The following is a 16,778-nucleotide window of genomic DNA, read 5'->3' on the forward strand; positions in this document are numbered from 1 at the left end:
GTAGATACACACTGGTTATCATCCAGAACGTGTGCCAATGTCCTACAGAGTGATGATTTATGCATAATCAGGAATATCCCACAGCATTATGCACAGTTGTTCTCATAGGAGTTATCCAGGCATTTAATATAGCATTGATCTGCTGCTGCAGTTCTTCTCCTTCCAGGTCCTGTCATACAAAGATTTTGCACATCGTATTGACTACAGCTGTTTTCTTCTTTCTTTGTCATCTCAATATTTTTTATTACTTTTACTTTGTTGTTTTCTTTCTTTCCATGTTTGTTCATTTATTCTGTAGTGTCAGCTGTGGAGCAAGACATTGTGGGGCGACAGCTACAGTACCCTGCATAGGTCTCATCATGACCTGTTGAGTCCCTAGCAGTCCACAGGCCAGTCTCAATGTAGGGTGATGAAGGTCATCATGTGGAAGGTGACACAGAGGTCACATTATTCACTGTTGCTGCTTGTCCAGCGGGAAGCATTGACTAGTCCTTAGAGAATGATACTGAATAATTCTCCTGGGTCACCTGGCAGAATGGGTGTAGATGCTGAAAAGGACGGAGATGGACAGATGACTAGAGACCCAAACTGGCAATCTGGAGAGCATACGCATACAGTTGGCAGAGCTGCATAGCTGCACAACCCCAACTATTGAGCCAACAGTGACAAAACCCACAAGAATGCCAGTTACGCAGGTGACTGACTTCTGGGCACTTTTCCCACTGGAGCATCTAGGCAGGCCTTCCTCACCCCACCTTATATCCCATTGTGTTGTTTCTTTTTCTTGTGTTTCACTCACCTTCTCATGTTTGTTGTCTAATCTTCCACACATAATTTGTATGCTATTGTGTCATTCGCTGTTGCCGTCCTTCCACATCAAAATTTCTTCATGCTTCCATCATCCACTACTCATCTTTTCAAAAAAACAGAAAGGCATCTGTCCCAAACAATGCCTACCTTCCTCCATTCCCATACCAGTCTTCACTTTCCTCTGTTCTTCTGTGTGTTTTTCTGCATGCTCTTCGCTCTTTCTGACTGTGCTCTCATCACATTTTTTCCCTTTTATAAGATAAACAGAATTGGGACTTTGTTGTGCATTCCTTCTATGGATTCTCCTCTGTGCCTAATGCTGTAGACAGCTGCCATGCTTCAATTTATGACTGAGAACAGACAATGGTGAGGTGAGCACACTACCCCCCTTGCTAATGAGCCAGGGTGACAGGCCCTGTCACAGTGCAGTCCCCCTATTTTCACAGTGGTTGCCATTTTCATGGCTGCTTGACTTCCTTACACAGCACTAACTCCCGCAGGTCCATCTATGTTGGCAATTATGCTTGCTTTACCCCATCAATCCACATTAATTCTGACTGTACAATTTATCTCAGTGTGGACATGTAAACTGCTCTTTACTAATCTCTCCCTTAATGTTACTGTGTATTTATTTACATATAGATGTTCAGTTCTTTTCTAGCATGCCTTTTATTTCAGATTCTTTTATTTCTTTCCTTGTTCAGATGTTTTCTAGTATATCTTTTCAAAAGAAACATATTGGTTAGGATTCAGAAATGTCTGCCACATTGTGGGAGGTTATTTTGTGAGATGAGCTGCTACATGCAGGGTGTGTGTGTGTGTGTGTGTGTGTGTGTGTGTGTGTGTGTGTGTGTGTGTGTGTGTGTGTGTGTGTGTGTGTGTGTGTGTGTGTGTGTGTGTGTGTGTGTGTGTGTGTGTGTGTGTGTGTGTGTGTGTGTGTGTGTGTGTGTGTGTGTGTGTGTGTGTGTGTGTTATTCAGTGACACACACTACTAGTGGAAAATGTTGAGGAGCAGTGCCAGCTATAGTATATGCAAAAAATCATCACATGGTAATGAGTACCAATATTAAAATGCGTAGTATTGTGTATACATATGAGGCAAATCAAGATGGCAGACTGATTCAGAAACATAGAAAGCATGCAGTGTGGAGCTCCATCACAAGAGTTAATTAGCACAGCAAAATCTCCATGTTCATGCAATTGAATTGTGAAAAAATGTTACAGATTGCCATAGCATTAGTTAAGTCATACCTGCAAGAAGCTCTCATTGCCACTGCAAGCCACAGTGTTGTGCACCTTTGCCCTTGGAGGTGCCAAATCATCCAAATTAGCACTCAATGACATTGACATTGTGGAGCAGGCGTTATGATCATGTGGTGGCCTCATCTGCAGGCCCATCAGATTTGTGGAGTATCAATTCCAGTGTCTTTATGTATGTTATCAATGTGGAACTTTCAGTGACCTACTGGAGACACAAAGGGGTTATAGCTCTCAAATCTCCCGATTTTTGCAGAATGTCTATATTTTTGCCTCAGAATTTTGATATATTTATCATAAAATGTGTGGTTTTCTGGCAAATCATTGGGAATTACAAAATAATTAAATACATTTGAGTTTCAGATTTCATATTCTTTAGAAAATGCATTTTAACAAAAAACTGTTATTCTAGCAGCTTTCTAAGTTTATAAGAGCAATATATAAAATCTGTCCCTATTTTGGGGACTTTGTCCCCCCATTATGACAAGCTTTGCCCAAATTTCTTGGGCTAACAGGTTCAGAGGTATGAAAGAGTACCACAGGCATCTTCACTGAGAATTCTCCATCAGTTTCTCAGTGTTTTGCTATTGAATCGGGGGGGGGGGTCATATATGGCACTCACATATCACAGAGAAGAGATGGAACACCATGCATAACTTCTATTATATACCTCATTTCCCTGAGGTACTAGGAGTCATAGACTGCATCAATATTTAAAGGTCCCACCAAGGGAACTGGGAAGGGGGTATGTGAATGACAAACGTTATCACTCCATCAACTGCTAGCTGGTCTGTAATACAGAGGTTATCACCTACAGTCTGTCTGCAGGCTGCCAAGGTAGTTATCATAATTTCCACATATGACATTCATGTGACTTGTACCAGTGGTTTGTGAGGGATAACTTCTCCCAGGTGCATTTTATTGGTGAGGCCATATTTCCCCTGGAGCTCTAGCTGATGACGCCTGTCGGAAATCTGCAGAATGAAGTAAATCAGGGTTACAACTATATCCTGTCACAAACAGGGGTCATTGTGGAGCATGTGTTTGGGGTGGCTGAAGGCTCTTTTCACTTTCTGGATTCATCTTAAGATGCCCTGCATTATGATCCTGGCACTTCAGTATGTGCAGCGTTAGACAATATCCGCACTTAGGAGCCTGTTACAGTATGGGAGAGCAGATGCATGGTGAGCCATTGCCAGCACACCAGGCAGTGGGGGCTGAACCAGATGATGAGACAGTGTAGGAGACAAAAGATGGGGGTGACCATGCCAGACAGAGAGTGGGGGGTGCAGTATGCCAAGGCACTGGCAAAGAGTCAGCAGCTGGCACATAGCATAGGCTTATAGCAAAGCAGATACACTGTAGTAAAAGTGACACATGCAAACTGACCATGAGTCTGTGCTTGCCCATGCATATAGGTTCATAGGTTCATACTAGGCTATCTGCCCAAGGGCATTTATAAGCCTAGCCCATAGTTATGTGGCTTTCGCCACCCCTTTAGTTTAAATAAAAACTATGCCTATCATTTTTCTGTGCCTCTGTCAAGCAGTGACACTGAAGTAATACCTGGGGTATATCTGCGATCTCCCATCCATTGGTCAAGATTCCTCTTGAACAAGGCCAGCGAGGTGCTCTGCCTCACATGTACCGGGATTTTGTTCCACAGCATAGGGAGTCTCTGGGTGATGAATCTGTCCCTCCAGCACGTTCTATTTATAACCGTGTCAAGGTTTAAGTCTCCGCCCTTGTGGTTCTGAGGGATCTAGATTTTTGAGGTGAAGCATATTCATCAAATCTGGGTTTGACATGGCCTTATATGTCAGGCACAGGTCACCTCTGAGCAAGCGGTATGAGACTGAATAGAGCTGGAGTTCTTTCAGTCGGGCAGCATAAGACATATTTTTGAGACCCTTTATCCTTTTGGTGAGGAACTTTTGGGGCCTTTCAAGCTGCATCAGGTGTCTGGTCAGATACATTCGAACAGGGCATTGTACTCAATCATAGGTCTAATGAGTGATGAGTACAGGGGACGATGACCTCCCTTGATCTAGATGTGAATCCCTTCATGATCAGGTGGGCGATATAGAAGGTTTTCCTAACTACTTTAGCAACATGAGTGTCAAATGAAAGGCTACTGTCAACTTGGGTCCCCAGATCCCTGATGACTTTTCTGTGCTCAGTGGATTGCCACCTATATGGTAGCTAGGGGTAACCTTGTTTTTCCCGAAGGGTATGACTATGCATTTTTGGCGTTTAACTTCAGGCCATGGCTCTGGCACCAGTTATCCGTTTCTGTGAGGCCCTTCTGGAGGATATCTGTGTCAGATGTGTTTTCGACTATGGCCCAGTTTGCAGTCATCTGCAAACTTTGTCAGCCATAACCCTCCTGTGTTTGCTTGTACTTCAGAAAAGTAGATGCCGAACAAGAGTGGACCCAGGACTGAGCCCTGTGGGACACCACTTGTGACAGGCTTCGAGTCTGACATGGCTCCAGCAACTCTGACCCTGTGGGTTCTGTCACTTAGCCAGTTTGCAACCCATCTTGTGATGTATGGGTTTACATTCAAGCTGATGAGTTTTTCGATGATACCTGAGTGGGGTATTGTGTCAAAGGCCTTTGCCAGGTCGAGGTAGGCTGTATGGACTGCCTTTCCCTCATCAATGGCCTTGGTGACTGTCTCGAAAAAGTCAACCAAGTTTAAGAGGCAGGATCTGCCTTTGACAAAGCCAAAATGGGTTGGATCCAAAGTCTGCAAGTTCCCTATGTCCTTATTTATGAGTTCCATTATGATCCTCTCCATGGCTTTGCAGATAAGGCTTGTCAAGCTAATGGGGCGGTAATTTCCAGGGTCTGTGGAGGCACCGCCCTTATGTAGTGGGACCACTGTCGCCGTGCACCACTCCTTGGGTACGTATCCTGAGGTGAGGCTAAGATTAAACAGCTGTCCTAACTGTGGGTTTAATTCCTCGTTGAGTTCATGAAGCACACAGCCGGGGACACCATCCGGTCCCATGGATGCTGTGTTTTTTGCCTTAGTGAGGGCAGTTCTCACCTGGGCGTTGGAGATGTTTGGGGGCTACAATCCTCTGGAATAGATATCTCTCCTTTTGGGGGGGGGGGGAGAAGTTTGCACTGAACCTGTCAGCCAGTATGTTAGCAATGTGTGTAGGTTCAGTAATTTTCAAATCATTTTGAAGTAATTCTGAGCATATCTGGGAGTTTACTCCTAGGTTTCTAACATAGCTAAAGAAGGCCTTATGATTGTCTTTAGAGTCCTTGGCGATTTTTCTCTCAAAATTTGCCTTGGATGATTTTATGAGAGCTCTTAGTTTTTTACTTATAATGATCAAAGGTGTCTTACCTTTCAAGGATTTTGCTCTATCCTGTAGTAGCTTCCTCCTTTTGTTGTAGAGCTTGTTTATGGCTGGGGTCCACCAGACTGGATGCTTACCTTTGGTACAGAGAGTCTTAGTTTTGTTTGGGATTGCCTGATCCATGCAGTCCTGTAGGTGCTGGTAGAAGGCATTTGTAAGTGATTCAGCGGTTTGAGTAATGTTTACCACTGGCTCAGGGGCCTTAAAGGAGACCACACTAGTTTTTAGAAGTGTGAAATCGGCTTTTGAGAAGTTTTTCACTGTGGTCTTTTTGTTTCAGGTGGGGCGGGATGAGGACCTCCAGCGAGATTAGTTTATGATCTGATCTCACCAGTGAGGGGTATACTTCCGGTGTTGAACATTTTGATCCCATGTTCGTGATGATGAGATCAAGTATGTTTTCTCCTCTTGTGGGGATGGTGACTAGTTGTTCCATAGCATTTGAGTTTATGAACTCCAGGAATCTTTGGGTTAGAGTGTTCGGGCTTGAGTAGTGTTCCCAGTCTATATTAGGGTAGTTGAAGTCACCTAGTATGATGGTGTTTGGAGATACATTTATCCTCCAATGTTTTCAGGAAGGCCATGTGAGTTTCCTGAGATTGAGAGGGTGGCCTGTAACATGCTACAAATTGCAGAGCAGTCTTGCCTATGGTTAATTGCACCTGGATGGTCTCCGATGCATCGTGCGTTGCCACCAACCTTGAGGTGTGGGTGTCCTTTATGAATATGGACACCCCCCCTCCTTTCTTGGTGTTGTCCGGATTTTGGGGCCGGCATGATATGAGGTGAAACCTGTTAGTGCTGGGGTGCTCTCAGGAGCCTTGAACCAGGTTTCTGTCACAGCACAGACATCGATGTTCTCCATATTGAGAAGGGCCTCGAGTGCGTGCATCTTGAGATTGAGACTTCTGGCATTGAGCAGCATTTCCCTTATTTTTTTTCCTTTTTGGTGTTCTAGGGTGGTAGGTTTAGAATTTGAGCCTTGCCTAAAAATGGCACTATGTGGGTGGCAAGAGCCTTTGCCAATATCCGGAAGCCCAGGGTGACAGGTGCAAGCCGTCCCTTGCGAAGCAGTGTGGCTTGTCCAGCATGTCATCCCAGGCAGACAGACATTGGATCCCCTTTGAATGACACCAGAATTTAAGCCAATTATTAAAGCTGATCATCTTATCACTGTATTGTGGCATCATTCTAGGTGAAGGTAGGATACTGCTCAAGGTCAGGGTCATACCTGCCTGGGCTACATAATCAGAGAGCTCCTCGATGTCCCTTTTCATGTAGTCCAAGGAGTGCGTCTCAGGTCGTTGACACCAGCGTGGACAATGACTGAGTCGACTTGTACCTGCTGTTGAGAGACCTGAGTGCTTGCGTTATGTGGCGGATTCTAGCGCCCGACAGGCAGCTTACTGTGACCTTCTCCTTACTCAGTCTGGTGAGCGGGACGTCAGTGTGTCTGACTATGGAATCACCAATGACAAGTGTGTCTGGCATTTTGTTTGGCCTTAAGGGCTGTGGCTATTTGACACTCTGACTGTGTGGTCTATGTGTTGCATGTGTTGGGTCGTGAGGTGGTAGTTGTTTGGGTGTCTGCTTTGGTGGCCTCTGCTGTTTTGGTAAATTTTGATCAGAGCCTCCGAGTATGTCTTTGTGTGAGTATGTGTATGATTTGAAGTTGTGATGGTGCCATGTGTGACTGGGTATGTATTGTGTGTGGTTACCTTCTCCTCCTGTCTGGTCTTGCCAGTCCTATGTTGAGAGAGCTCAGCCTCCAGTTTGGCCATATAGTTGCATCTCTCGCATGTATTTGTGTGTTGTGGGAGAAGGAGAGGATTGTCTGTGTACATAAGGCAATTGTAACATTGCCTCAATATTCCCAGGTTCACCAGTTGAGCTGGAGAGGACACTAGCAACTGATCCCTCGACATACTAGAAGTAGTAGATAAAGAGACTTTCAAAGGACTCCGGGGGAAGTGGGTTTTAGGCTGGTGGGGTACTATCTATAATAAGAGTGCTTTATCAAGGTGCAAGTACTGTAGGAGTAAGTGCTAGGCTTTACAGATAGAGAATAGTCTACTTGGGAATCAAGTAGAGATGAACTTTTCAGTTGTAGGATATGCTGGTTAGATCAGCAGTACAGTTTAGCGTGTTTATGCTTGGCACACAATGCATCAGACATAAGCAGACCAACTAGCAATATACAAAGAGTATTAATTAATGAATTAATTATCTATTTATGTGACATTTGTTTACCAGGGAAGTCTGACAGGATGGGTGCCCATTTTCAATGGACATCTGGGAAGAAAAGCTCCAGAAATAATTAGCATATTACATTAGCTTATTACAGAGCAACAGTGAAGGTTTTCACATACAAGAAAGAATATACAATAATGGACAGCACATCATTTTACATATATTAGATGAAACATACTTGCACATCAGTTACAGACATTAGATATTACTAAGGAGACTATATACATGAGCCAAGTGGCCTTTACAATTATATGATTCAGATCAGTCTGATTCTGCTTGACAGTTAAATCATTTTTATTTATTAATTACAATCTACTTAGTATACATATTGTACAGTACAGGGTCGAGAGAGGGGAGGAATTACAGGAGAGGAAAAGCAGGAGATAGAAACATATGTGTTTATTAGTAAAGTGTGGGGCTTGGATAAGGAAGAAGCAAAACGGAGAAAGAAAAGTTAGGGGACTGTACAGTGATAACAGTAGTGTAAAATAATAGTAATGTATAGCAGTACAGGTAAAAGAGACACAAAATTAGCAGTTCTTTAAAATAAAGTAGCAAGACGGAGAGCAATCCTGTTACAGTTACAAACTAAAGAGCTATTTGATTAACCTGTTATGGAACATGAGCAGAGCCAGGTATTTTTAGGTAGTATTTAAGAGAGGGTGTGAAGGATCTAAGGAGTGCGTCTGTCCTTACAGATGTAGGCATAGGGTTCCATATTTTTGCTGTGGAGTGAGAATACAGAGAACACCCTGCTGATTTAGTCACTTTATGAATAGCGAGTTGAACTTGGTCACCTGATTGAAGGGGCCGTTTAAGGGAGTGTTTTTGTAGTATAGAATTTAAGGCTAGGCAGGTGGTTGGGTGGGACACAGCTATCATCATTTGCATAGGTGGGGAGGGAACACATACGTGGATGTCTTTCCCAAGGGGAATGCATGAATGCTAATGATACTGACAAACAAGACACTTGTATGTAGGAGCTTTGTGAGTAGGGGTGCCATAGGTCTGTATTACAACATCGAAAAGACCGGCATTCGAACGGCTTAAAAATTAAAAATGCCATACCTCGAAGCCGCTTCTGTGGGAGGCTGTGCCCCCCACACCCCCCGCTAATTATATATATCAACTCCGAGACTGCACTACAGTGAGGAAAGGGCACATTTTCTGACCTTCACTATACCACGATCTAGCAAAAAACATATAGATGAACAGCATTTCCAATATTAAAGTCATTCAATCTTCAGCCTCTTCAATTTCATAATAGGAACCCAGGTGCCATTAATATACAAGGCCTTGGAAAGTGCTAGCATCACTGGAAGTAGTGGTGGCTGTGGTGGTCTGAGTGTGTGTCTGTGGGGACACAGCCTCATGACTAGTTGCAGCACTGTGGCTCAGTCTGTGGGATGGGTCCATGGCATGCATGGTAGAGGATTAAGCATCCTGTGCACATATCTGCCCAGAAGTACTGCTTCTACCAGGAATTGCAACAGTCAGACCATAGCCCTGGATGTAGGTCAGTGTTTTGCATGACTGTGAACAAGTTCCAGTACAAGACGTGCCACTTCCATGACTGCTACAACCACAGGAGACATCCTCTCTTGGCCACAGTCAGCTCCACAACAGATGTAGCCATGGAAATGCTAACATTAAGGGATTGTGCATTAGGCCACCCATGGTCATAATGGCCACAATCCCTGGAGGTATCAGTAGAACTGTTTTGTAGACAATCCCTGACATGTGGCAGGTGGGCATGAGATGACGCGGCACATTCTAGTTTAAGATTTAGTCTTGTCAAAACAACCACACACATACAGAGCATGTACTCCAGGAGTTAATTTCATACTCCTGCATTAGCCTTGCCTACTCTGAAATGGCTATGGTGGTACTAGCCTTCATTTCCATAATGGCACTGCACATACATTAGGTCACACACAGCAACTCTGAGGGAAGGGGCAGATTCTGACATGTCATATAGAGGGTATCACACTTCCCTGACTGAGAATGTCCCCCTTGTCCTCTCTGTGTGATGTGTGACTCCTTGGTATCCAAAGACACAGAGGCTGTGTCCATGGTCTATGTAGGAGATCCAGTCATCACACTCCATATATACTGTACTCCCTAACCCTGCCACCTCACCTGCACTATCATCATTAGAGATTGGAGATCTTATAATGTCAGACAGTGGCAATGCAGCAGGGGTGGTGCCAGACAGAAAATCACCTGTGGACACAGCACAATACCTTGTGTAACTATAACCTGGCACCAGAGGCTTGCATCAAAATCAGATGCAATAATTGGAATATTTGCAAACCAAATAGTTAAATATTGTACTTTGTCTGCTGCTCTTGACTGTTAATGAGCTCCATGTGTTTGTACACAGATTAGAGAAACAGCAGTGGGCTGTCATAGTTTCATACTAGACTAACTGCCCTTGTAGGCCATTTTAAGCCTAGCCAATTACCAAATGTGAACATCAAACCCTGCACCTTGAGTCTATAAGTTAGGCACCTTAACCACTATAGCAACCTGCTCAAAGCATGCCATGTTTTGGAATCCCAGCCTAGATCTGTCTTGCTTTGTTTAATTTTCTTATGATGATTTCATTGTTGTGCATATTTTAGCTAGAGACATATTTGTAATATTTATACTTTGTGCTACATTAGAAAATGTATTCTCACACACATACACACACACACACACACACACACACACACACACACACACACACACACACACACACACACACACATACACACACATTTAGTCTTGCCTTTTTAGTTTTCTTCTTCAAGTCGTGACTGAAAAGGATATACACTGGAACAATATATAGATATATAAATAGTTAATTTTCCTAAAATTTTCCTTCAGATAGTAAATAGTTATATATAAGGAAGTGCATGCAGTTTGTTCAGATATTACCCTTCCTGTTGCTAGGTATGCAAATCTACATTTTAACAACATTTGAAACATCCAATTCAGTGATAGCTACCCAGAAGTTATCTGGAATAGTACCAAGGTGGCAACATTTCTTTAGTAGCAAGTTATGTGCGTGGAGGGTATTCTTCCCCTGTAAGAAAGCAAATAGTTTTAATCCCTTATTTTCTCCCCAGTCTGCATTCAGTGAAGAATGTGAAACTCATCGTTTAGACAGTGAAAGAAATGCTGACTGGAGTTTGCATCTATGAGTGCTTTATGCTATTTCCTAAAAATGCCAGCTGCAGCAGCTACTTATGAATATTTTGTTTGTTGGTTATTAGCATACCTGTCAACCTGGAAACATCAAAAATCTGGACAAAGGCCCATGAAAAGTAGATACAACTGGTCAAAAATTGGAAAGCTAATTAACATAAAATGTGCGTGCATAATCATGTAACCCCACCCACTACAGTGGTATTGTGGGATACCAACATGAAGATTTAAGTCATTAAATAATAATAAATAATGGCAAACATTTAAATTTCAGACTTCATACCTCAGAAAATGCATAATAAAGCAAAATGTGTTATTCTAGCAATTATCTGTCCCTATTTTTGTGCTGACAGCCTATCAATAGACTGCCAATGTTATGTACTTTTGCATTATACCAAATCATTGAAGTGTCATATAAAACAACCACTCTGCACCACTTCCCTTATACTAAAGTAGCACTATCAAACAAAACTCTAGCCTATAAAGTACAACATTTTGCAGCAATGTATCGAAGCAAGTGCAAGCCGATAGTTTCTACCTCCACTGTTTGGATGTCTTGATTTAGTAAATAAACAGTTATAAAAACGTATACAACCGACCTGCTTTCTGCACAACAATGAACAAGTCAACATGCACACTCCAAATTCAGAATAAAAATTTACATTAAAAGTGGGGAAGTGAGTGAACCATCAACCAGACCAGTGAACTTCTCTGATTAGTTCAATTGCTTTTTCACTAAATACCACTTTTGTTTCATACAGATTTAAATTTACTTAAAAGTTATATTGCACTACTATAAGTAGCCAGAAAAGCTCTAACTAAGTAAAGGTCTTGCAAAACATTCCTACAGCCAGATGCTGTACTACCAATAAGGAGAAAGTAAGCATGACTTCACTATTGCAAACACAGAGGTCCAAATCCATTCCGTGAGTCAAGCCAACAGCCACACTAACACACACACACACACACACACACACACACACACACACACACACACACACACACATGCACTCAAACACACACACACACACACACACACACACACACACACACACACACACACACACGCACTCAAACACACACACACACACACACACACACACACACACACACACACACACACACACACACACACACACACACACACACACACTGTAAATAACTCTCGTTATATTACTCAGGCAGAACATACATATACTCTCAGGTTATTAACATTAAAAAGTACAGTGTTTAACGCCAAGAAGACTTGATACAAGGCTGGAAAGTCTAACTTGAATAAACAAGAAAAAGCTGAGATGATGATCATTTGTGTAAGCACAAAATGAATGCTAGCACCAAAATCATCTTAAGTTTCATACCTATACATCAAACATGATAATTAACCTTATCTTGAGTTGTTCCTTTGGAGTTAGTGTTTTTGGTTGGGCTTGCATACCATTTCACGTGTGTGGATTCACTGTCCGAAGTACAAACGCACCGGCATGTGTTTTTATCCGATAACTGAAGTTCACTCAGCCTGGCCATCTCAACGCAAAAGCAAAAGTTGTCTGCTATATTTTTTCACTCATTTCCCGAAGAGATATCTGATCTCAGTTTGGCATGGACCTTACTATGCTGGTGAAGGTTTCTGGAAATCCGCTCTTGTATGATGGATGACATTCTGCATTGAATAAAGACCTATCCAATAGATTTGTGAGGACTCCGAGTGAAAGTATACCGATAATTACCCTGTCTTACCTCTGATAATTGTAGTGTTCTTAACAAAGACACAGAAGGTGAGTATGTATCTAGTTCCAAACATGCCGCAAAAAATATATGTCAGACTGAAAATTGCAGCCAAATCAGTTTAGTTATCAGTAGGTTAATTTTAGGCTCTCACCCTCTTGGTGTTGTGCAGTTGTGAGACTCAGAACCATCATCCAAGGATTCAGTGACATACTTTCCAGAGTCTGGTTGTATTAATATGTGTAATAGTTGTATATTTGTTTTCCATTTTACTTACAAAGTGCACTGGCCAGTTTTTACTTTGGAAATTGCTCTTAATCTATTTGGAATAAGTTGCTGTTTGGTACATATCATTGGTGGTGGACCTTGAATTTTTAAGCAGTGAAGTTTGTGTATGGTTTGAATTACCCTTAACAAGTAATGAAGAGTTATAGACTTGTTTCTTTTATTTCAGAAAAATTTATCTTAAATCACATTATCTTATTCTGTCAATGTTTTAAGTTAATAGTACTATTATTTTAAAAGTGTCCCTAATTATCTCCGGATATGTCCCTGATTGGTTGAAAGCTATAGTTGGGGTGTGCTACTAAAAATTGTGTGCGGGGCCCAACTGAGGGCTGCTGTAATGAAATTTAGAGTTCGTGGAAAGACAATGAACAAGATTAAAGATGTTTCACAATGTGAAAAACTATACAGCACATGTTGCAAACTTTCCAGTCTTATTAAACAAAAAGTATGAAGCTGTCTACCAAATGTACCAAATGGATAAGCATTACTGTGCATGCTTTGATTTGAAAGTGGGTGTCAGAAGACAACAAAACAGTATGTCTATTGTAATGTGGTTAGTTATGTATATTTGCTAACTCTGCAAATTACTGTTCTTGATTTGAGACCCAGTAAGACAAGCTTATGGTAAGCGGTAACTAGGTGTGAAAGCGTGCTGCTTTAACAGGTTTGCCTTTGCCAGCAAAAGCAAAATGTTTTTGGGGAAGTTAACAGGGCAGATACTTTTGAGTTCAGAAGTCTAGTCTATTAGTGATGCGTGGCTTCTTGGACATTCCATGTTGGCAGATCCTAGTTTGTAGAAGCTTACAAGAATTTCCGATTGTTCTGCCATTTTCCTTTTTTAACTGTCCATCTGTGCTGGGGCAGAACGCATCTTTCTCCATCTCCCAGTCCTGTGCCAGTCTTGGTAAATACAGAGGAATTCAGTACAGTTGAGAAGTATGGTTATTAGTTAGACTGCACCTTCATGCACTCTGCCAGTAAGTCACTAGAGTTCTGCTTTAGAATGCAACCAAGGCATGTCTGAAAATGAGACTTTATGGATCCAGACCATATACGCTTAAAAAAAAAAAAAGAATCCGGTAAGTTATGCTTTGAAATGTCAGCAGCTGCAATGATACCATACTGTCATCTTAATTAGCATTTATTAAGTGCATTTTAAAGAGTGAATTGTGTAGTTTGACTGTTGTAACATAATGGTACAACTCTTTGTTTAACTATTCCATTAAGCTGCATTACACGTGTTCCTAGAATTAAATAGAAAAATAATATTTTAATGTATTACCCCTGGGCAAACTGCTATTGGTTAGCCAAAGTGCTAAGGTCAGATATGTGGACTTGGAAAATATTTTCAACATGTGACATGTATGTAACTCCTATTTCCTGAATTTATTTTGCTGTGACATATATATATATAACTACTGTTTCCTGAATTTATTTTGCTGTGACGTATGTAACTCCTGTTTCCTGAACTTATTTTGCTGTGGCATGTATATAACTCCTGTTTCCTGAATTAATTTTGCTGTGATGTATGTAACTCCTGTTTCCTTAATTCATTTTGCTGTGATGTATGTAACTCCTGTTTCTTGAATTTAGTTTGCTGTGACGTGTATGTAACTCATGATGCTCATCGTGTTACCCTGCTGCAGTCATCACACTTAGGTTATCCTGCCGTCAGGCGGCCCCGCAGTCGGCCCAAATTCCAAAGTCTTGGTCCGGCGTCGGTTGCTGTTACTTCTTCCCTGATGTCAGTGCGTCAGGGGTATATAAGAGGCATCTGACGCCATTTTCTTCAGTCTTTCTTGCCGCGCGGTGCCCGAAGCAGAAGCAGTTCGCAAGTGCCGGTCGGCCGACACCTGAGATTTTCGATTTGAATTTCAGTCCGAAGTCTTCAATAAAGCTAAGTACCCCATTGGGGAACATTTTCTTGTCTCAGTCCAATGTCAGAAAAAGTTAACAATTGCATTTTTTGTGGGCTTCAAATACCTCATAAGGACTTCTATTCCTATTGTATTCCTTGCCTAGGCCCAGACCACGACATCACAGGTTGTCGGTTTTGCGCTAGGTTTAATAAATGCACTATCAAACACCATTTTGACTTCACACAGCATTATTTTGGTAGGAAATTCAATTATATCATGCCGACGGAGCAGCTGATGACTGCAATTCTTAAAAAACGCAAGGAAAAGGACAGGCAGCCTAGGAATAAGCCAGACCCCGAGGCCTCAGCTGGGCCTGTCGCCGGTTCTCTGGTTTTCAGTGAGGTGCCTATGCATCCCTTGATGACTGCAGAGCTGGAACCCCAGACAGCTGCCGACTCCCATGTGGAGTCTACTAGGCCAACGCAGCCATCTACCGACACCAGAGCAGATTTACACACCGGTGCAAAGGAAACACCTTCGGTTGCAGAAGGTGTCTTCAGACCGACTACACTCACCATTAAATCTTATGCTAAACTTAAAACTCCTTTAAAATCTAAGAAAACTGTTCATCAGTCTACAGGTCAAGGCCCCATGCCTAAGAAACAGATGCTTAAGATGGCTGAAGATTTAATTACCCTTATCAGGGGTTCCCATCCCCCTCCTGATAAAAGACCAAGACAAGAGGAGGATTATGCATCCCCTGACCAGGTTTCTCTCTCCTTAGATTCTTCTGAGGAACAGGATTACACTTTTCCACCTTATGGGGATTCTGATGCTGAAGACTCTATTCCCTCAGCATCTCCCCCTGAAGACTACTCCTTTGGGGAAACATTACATACCATGAGGGAACATTTCCACTGGGAAGGCCAGGATTACTCAGATTCTAAGAAAAGGCTCAGAGAGTTCCTTCTATTACCCCAGCACAGACCTCTTGCTATTCCTCCTGTTTTAGATATTGTGGATGATGTCTACTTGGAGTCTGGTTTAAATCCAGACTCTCTACCTCCTGCTCCAGCCAAACCAGACAGATACTACAGAGTACCTGACTCACACAAATTCCTTTATAAAAGCCCTGCAGCTGACCCAGAAACCATATCATAGAGTCCTAAGGGAGTAAAGGTTTCTATGGCTAAAAATTCTGTGCCCTCTGAAAGAGATTCCAGAGCCCTAGATAGATGGGGAAATACATTTTACACCTCTGCAACTCTGGCTATGAGAGCATTAAATTGCCAGTTTCATATGTTGAAATATCAACAATTCCTGATGTCTCAGTTAAAACAAAAAATGAGCACGCACTCAGAACAGCCTGAGTTCAAGGAAATGTGGGATCTGTTGCATGCAGCTGAACAGGTGGGCAAGCATACTTTACAATGCGGATTTGATTCACTGGAAGCTTCCTGTAGAGCAGCTGTTACTGGCTCAGTCATTCGTAGACATGCTTGGTTAAAAGAGCAAACCCTCCCTGACCATGTTAAAGTAAAATTATTAGATTCACCTTTACAACAGGATGTATTATTTGATGTCAAAGCAGAAGAGGTTTTAAAGAAAATGGAGAATAAGGCTAATCTATGCCAACGGTCAAGGATTTCTTGCAGGTACAACCCCCTCGCTTCAGCAGAAATTGGCCAACAAAAAAATGGTCCTTTCCAGCTTCAGACAGATCACAGAAGGGCAAATACAGACGGCCAATGGGCAGAGGTCAGTCACAGAGCCCTTACAAACCTCGCCAATGGGGTTCTGCTACCCAGAAAGGAGGAGAAGACAGGCCCCAAGCTAAAAGAAGGCAGACACAATGACTATCCTCAAACTACCAAGCAAATCTCTCCTGGCAACACCCTTGGGAGGAAAAATGGCATTTTTTGCAGACAACTGGCACATCATCACAAAAGACAAATGGGTTCTAAACATTGTCTCTCAAGGATACAGATTCCACTTTCATACCTTACCAAGGATCAAAGGAAT

This window comes from Protopterus annectens, chromosome 17.part0 (assembly GCF_019279795.1).
Source record: "Protopterus annectens isolate FY-2018-M chromosome 17.part0, PAN1.0, whole genome shotgun sequence".
NCBI lineage: Eukaryota > Metazoa > Chordata > Ceratodontiformes > Protopteridae > Protopterus > Protopterus annectens.